Below are 6,585 nucleotides of genomic sequence, written 5' to 3' on the forward strand. Positions count from 1 at the left end.
TTTTTTTTTTTTTTTTTTTTTGTACTGGGGATCGAACTCAGGACCCTGTGCTTACAAGACAGGTGGTAGAATCCCAGACCTCTATTTCTATCTTTTAATTCCTGCACTGATGCTTGTAAATTGTTTATATCATGTATCTTTATTGCTAGTATTAAGAACCTGTAGGAAATGACTTCTCAGAGGTGTCTTCCAGGTGCAGCTGGCTTTTGGGCTTTGAGTCTGTTGCAAGATCCTACCTCTTCAATTTATCAGGAATGAGAAGTGGCTGCCTATTTGACCTAGCACCTGGTCCTTTGGCACTGGCCTATAGTATTATTTATGACTCTCAGGTGATCTCAGTCATGGCATACAAAGAAGAACAACTGGGGCTGTGTATTTAGCTTATTGAATCCCTGGTTTAAAAAGAAGAAGAAAAACAACTGATTAGAACAACTATATTACCTTGGCTAAAGTAGTACAATCAGTAATAATGGTAGCATCAAACACACCCTAGAAAATGACAAAGTGTGGTAAATATTAATTTGCCACCTTTGACCATATGAATGGGATTTGTAGTTATATAACCTAATCTGAAACAAACCAGAAAATTGTGTACAGTAAATAACCCCTCAAAAAATGACAATTTTGAAAATTGGGTCAGGGGAAAATAGAGAAATAGAAGAAGAGAAAGGGATCAGAAGTGAGGCTGGAGGACAAAGGAAAGTTTTGCAAGCTTTGGGAACTAGTGAAGAAGACAGGAAGAAAGAACGGAAAACAAAAACAAGAACAGAAGAAAATAGACAAATAAAAAACTAGAAACAATGTTCTCACTTTTATAAAAACAAGAACAATCAAGAAAGAGAAAAAATAGAGGGCCAGGGATTTAGCTCAGTGGTTCTGCTGCCTGTGTCACAAGCACAAGGACCTGAGTTCGATCCCTGGTACAAAAAAAAAAGAAAAAGAATAAAGAAAAGAAAAAATAGAAACTAAATTTAAAAATTTTAAGAATAAAAAAGCAAAGAAAGGAAGAAAAGTAGAAAAAAAAATGTGTACTACAGGGTTTGTCTTTGCTGTCATTGGTTGATGGAGGGGCCAGGCAGAGCCCAGATCCATGTTGATTGATCCCAGCAGGCCAGCAGTAGATTTATGGTGGTGGTAGATAATCCCAGCAAACCTGTGCCTTTAGATCCACTGAAGTTCAGCCTGCTTCTGGTTTCTGGCTGTGAGGCTGGGAACTGAGTTTTTGTGAGTGACCACTGCCAGGTCAAACTAGCTCCCTTCAGGCTTGGACTCTTCTTCCTGACATTCTGCCAAGTTGAAATTGGTTGTGCCTCACCCTGACACTTGGAGCTGCTAAGTGGAGCCAGTCTGCAAGCTGGTCTGAGGTTGAGTTCAGCTGGCCCCTCTCCAAGGTGGTTACTGGCCTATCACCCTCTCTTGGGGGGAATGTCTGAACCAGAATAACTCACCAGCCACTGTAGTCCCCAGCATCTACTGCTCCATTACTCTAGTGCATTTCTGCACGGAAGCCTTTGGGGCCACTGGTAATCATTGTGCCTCTGTAGGTTTGTCTCCTCTTCTACACTGGGAGCTGGGACTCATCAAGAAAACCTGCCCCCTCCCTCCTCTGTTGTAGTACCTCTCTTCACTCTCCTTGTGAGCTGTAATTCTACTTTCAGAACCTTGCTGGCTTCTTTGGACCCATATCTCTCCTCTTTCTCATATTGCTGTATTCCAGTGTCTGGATTCCAGATATTGGAGAAGTGGAGTCAGCTTTAGCTCAAGCAGTTACTTCCTCATGCCAGACTTTTCATCCAAATATTGGAGACGCTGTTTCTCTGTTGCTCACCATTACATTATCTTCCCTTTTCTGTATTTTTTGAATGAGTGGTTTCTCTCTAGTATCCAGTTTTGAAATACAGGTGATACCTGGTGTGAGGAAGGAGTGACCTTGTCATAAAACCCCACACTGCTTTAGAATAGCTGTAGACCTCTCCTGTAACCAGTGCCACTGACCACAGGTTTTCTTGGTGTCTGTAGAAGCAGACTTCCCTTCTTGGGTAAGTTTCTGGATTGCTTCCTTCTTTTTCTGTGCTTGCTCTGTCTCTCCGATTTCTCTGCAGCTTCCACTTTTCCTGTCAGTTTCTTCCCAATTTCTGGAAATCTAGATCTTTCCATTTCCTTGCCAAGTTGTAATTGTCCATATATGTGGGGTCTGGATCTCAGCAAGGCTGAACTTTGCTGCAGATTATTTCTACTCTGCCATCTTCCTCTTCTTACTGGATTACTTTGGAATGCATTATGGTGATGTAGGGTGGTAAAACTGGGTAGAGATTTGAATTCCTGTTTCATTGTCTCACTATTTGGAAGAAAGTTGATTTGGCCAGGTTGGTGGTTCATAGTGTTGAGTTGCAGGGACTTCTAGCCCAACTCATATATCTGGAATCAGAGAAGTGAATAAAGCTGAAGATAGTTGTGCAGGAATGCTGAGATTCAAAGAGATGTAAGGCAAGCTTTGGGGACAGCTGAAGGTCTAGGAGGCAGCTAGGGCAGCCAGAGTTTGAAACAGTAATTATGGCTTCTGTGATCTCACATTCTTTTGGTGGTAGTCAGAAGCTTTGATCAGGTTGAGTGCTCAGTTCTGTATTTTAAACACCAGACCATATCGCTTACTTTGTCATGCTCTTCCAAATCCATGTGGGCTATTAGCATTCCTTACTTTGTCTTCATGACTTTGCTGAATTGTATCTAGGATGTCAGTTCGTCACCATCAGGCCAGCTCTTAGAATGGCGGATAGACCTGCTGATGTGCTGTGTACCAACCTCACCAATGGATGGTATGCTACCAACTACCCATTTTCTGGCCTGTTGAACTATTCCACTAAACAATCAGAAGCCCTAAAGTATACTCATAGTGGAAGATTTTGGATACCAATCAGTCAACTTCCAGGAGATCCAAGACTCAGGAACGGCTACGGCCTTGATCATGGGCGTCCACATGCAACTGCATTTTGCATAGCAATCCTGGGAATTTTCTGTGTTCTTCTGGAAGCACAGCTGGAATCCCCGTACCCTTGATTCTGAATGTTGCACTTAGAGCAGAGCCACCTGTCTCTAAATCTGTATTTTCCTCCCAAAGAGCTGAGTGATTGCCTAGAACAGCTGTGGGTATTTGTGCTTTATTGTTAAAAGCTCTAATAAACCCAGTGAAAAGCAAAGCTGATTGTGTCATTGAGTCCTTTAATATGTATGAACAGGAAGATAGAAAATTGAGTTAGCCATAGGAAATACAAGGTTTGCATAGAAGAAGAAACTGAATTTTACTAGGGAATCAATGAACAAAGAAGCAAAGTGTTTACATTTTTGAGGAAGGATAATTTTTATTTTGTTTATGTTTACTCAGGTCAACTATCTTTACACAGAGTCTCTTTAAATCTTACAAATACTGACTTATGTAAAAATACATGTACTTGCATACATCACAAGATGGAAGAGAAGTGTGGTAATGAGCATGTGACATACAAGTCTGGCAAAAAATCAGGTTTTTATGTGTATCACCCCATACACTTTAGTTCTTGGGATTGTTTAAAATAACTTCTCATTTTTTGTTGAATTTTATGGAATTTAAATATTAGTGGAAAGTTAGGTCAGCATCCACTCTGAAAACTTATTTGTAGCAGCAAAACATTAAATCAAGAACCCAGGCAAAGCCAGATTTCTGGTACCCATACCAAATTCCAGAGGGTCCATGGCCACTGACTAGCCTTGAAGACTTTAGATCACTAGTGTATTGGATTCTTGAAGTGTGCATTTTAGTTGTGGTCATGGTAGATGGTGACATTTTGATAAGTCAAGGAGGCAGAATTTCTACTTGTAGTATGAAAACTAACAAACCTGCTTAAAATAAACCACAAATTTTAGGGCATTTTGCTATCTTTTTTAAAAATTATTTTTATTTTTATTTTTAAGGTGAGTATAGTTTATCTAAGTTGTATTTTCTCTCATTCATCATAAACATTTTACCTAAGATTATTTTTTAAATGTTGGAAAATGAAGAAAAACTGAAATAAGAAAAGTACTGAACTCAAGGGCAATGTTGTTAGTAGCTTTCTCAGTTTTTTGGTCCAAATCTGTATTTCTTTCCTTTTTGTTTCATAGTTGAGGCCATGTTATATGTATAACTTTGTTTTTAAAAAATTATCCCTGGAGAGACATGGGAAGATGACAGAGTGATGAGCAGCAGAGAGAGGGCCTCTTTGAGGTTTGGTGTCCAAGCCTTGGAACAAAGCAAAGTGAGGAAGAGAAGGAGGGAAGTGGGTCTCCAGGACCCACAAGACATCTGAAGCCAGAATTGAAGCCCACAGGGAGAGTGAAGAGAGAGTCCCTAACAAAGATGGAGGTAACAGGCAACATCTCCTACCTGAGCCCAGATTTGCTGCATGGGCAGCTTGAACCTGCAGTGACTACTTGGTGACCCCAGAGACCTCCACGGAAACGCACTGGTGGAGCAGAGCGGTGGATGCAGTGGACTGCAGTGATCGATGAGTTGTTGGGGTTTGGAGTACCCAGTAAAGAACCATTGGCTGATAGTCATCTTGGAGAGGGGCCAGCTGAGTTTGGAACTCAGAAAGGCTGTGGGCAGCTCCATCTAGTGGCTTCCAGTGCCAGTGTTGGGGTTCCAACCTACAAGAAGTCAGGGAGCTCAGTTTGAGCCAATGAGGGGCAAACAGACTGTTGGAGACTCCACAGGTCCACCTCCAGACTCAAAGCCAGAAATCATCCTGAACTTCAGTGCAACTAAAGGTACAGGCTTGCTGGGATTATCCACTACCCTGTCATAAAGCTACTGGCTTGTTGGGGTTAATCAACCCAGATCTTTATGTGGCTCACATTGTCTATCAGTGACAGCAGAGATATCCCTTCAAGTGGACATTTGTTTTTCTTTCTTTCTTTTTCCCATTTCTCTCCTTTTTTGTTGATGTTTTGTTTTGTTGTTGTTGTTGTTTTGTTTTGTTTTGTATTGGTGATTGAACTTGGGTCCTTGCACTTGTGAAGCAGGCAGTGAAACCACTGAGCTAAATCCCTAGCCCCCCTTTTTTTTCTTGATCGTTCTTATTTTAATAAGAGTGTGAACATGGTTTCTACTTTTGGTTATTCTTTTTCTGTTCATGTTTTTCTTTCTTCTTTCTCTCATTCCCTCCTGTCTTCTTTACCAGTGTCTCAAATTTCCATGATCTTCCTCTGTCCTCTAGCCTTACTTCTAATCTTTTCTTCTCCTATTTCTTTATTCCCCCCTAACTCCTTTTAAATTTTCTTCCCAGAGGGTTAATATTGAGGGCTTATTTACTGCAAACATTTTCTGGTTTATTTTATTTTATTTATTTTTTCTCATTGAGTTTATTGGTACATTTTAGGTATACAGTACAGTTACATTCATCATTGGGATCTTGTACCTTTACATGACAGGTCTTAGTTCTCATTTTTCCCCTTGTCCCTGCCTTCCCTTCACCCACTCCTCTCCTCCCATTTACAAACACTTTATTTCTGTTTTTTCATTTTCTCATTTTTTCTTTTCCCTTATTACCTCTCCCCTACCCTTCCCACTGTCCCTACACCTTTAGCCCTTTTCTTCCTATTTCACATTGTCAATTATCTCATTATTTCTGTTTTATTTTAGATTTTGTTATATAACCACAAATCTAGTACATACAATTTTTAAAGGTGGCAAATTAATAGTTACCACAGTTTGTCATTTTCTAGACTGTGTTTGATGCTATTGTTAATGATGACTGTTTTACTTTAGCCAAGGTGATATAATTGTTCTAATCAATCGTTCTTCCTGATATTCCCAGACAAAGATTGCCTAAGGGTCATTAATATGATAAAAAAAAATATGATAGGCCATTGCCAAAGAACCAGGGACTAGGCCCAGAAGGCAGTAACTTCTCATTCTCAATAAATTGAAGAGATAGGCCCTTACAATAGACTCAAAACCCAAAAGCCAACTACACCTGGAAGACACCTCTGAGACATAGTCATTTCCTAAGGATTCTAAATAGTAGCAATAAAGATACTCAGCATCAGCAATCTACAAGTATCAATCCAAAAAGAACAACAGCAGAAAAACAAACATGAGAAGACACTTAAACAAGATGCAAACCCAGACTTCAACCTCATCAAAGGCAAAGTCAGGGGATAATGAGGTGGAACAATCCAAAAGTTATCCACTTAGACTCTCTGAAGTGATAACAGTAGAAGTATCAAAGTAAATGAAAGAAAACAAAACAACCAAAGTAAATGAAAGAGGCTCTACAAAAAAATCAAATCAGAAATAATTTCTCTGATAACTACAGAAATGATGACCATAATGAAAGATATGATTAGCAACTCTAGAGGAGATACAGTTAAAAAAATAGAAGAGCTCAGGAAAATGATGGAAAACATTAATGTCCATCATAGGAAAGAAATGGAATACATGAAACACATCCAAGCATATATTCATAAGATTAAAAATTCCACTGAAAGTATCCTCAGTAGAATGAGAGAATGTGAGGGCAGAATATCAGATATAGAAGACAGGATTGTGGTTAGTGGACATAAAAAGAA

The sequence above is a fragment of the Fukomys damarensis genome, unplaced genomic scaffold (genome assembly GCF_012274545.1).
Source record: "Fukomys damarensis isolate Sample0158 unplaced genomic scaffold, DMR_v1.0_HiC HiC_scaffold_16, whole genome shotgun sequence".
NCBI classification, from domain to species: domain Eukaryota; kingdom Metazoa; phylum Chordata; class Mammalia; order Rodentia; family Bathyergidae; genus Fukomys; species Fukomys damarensis.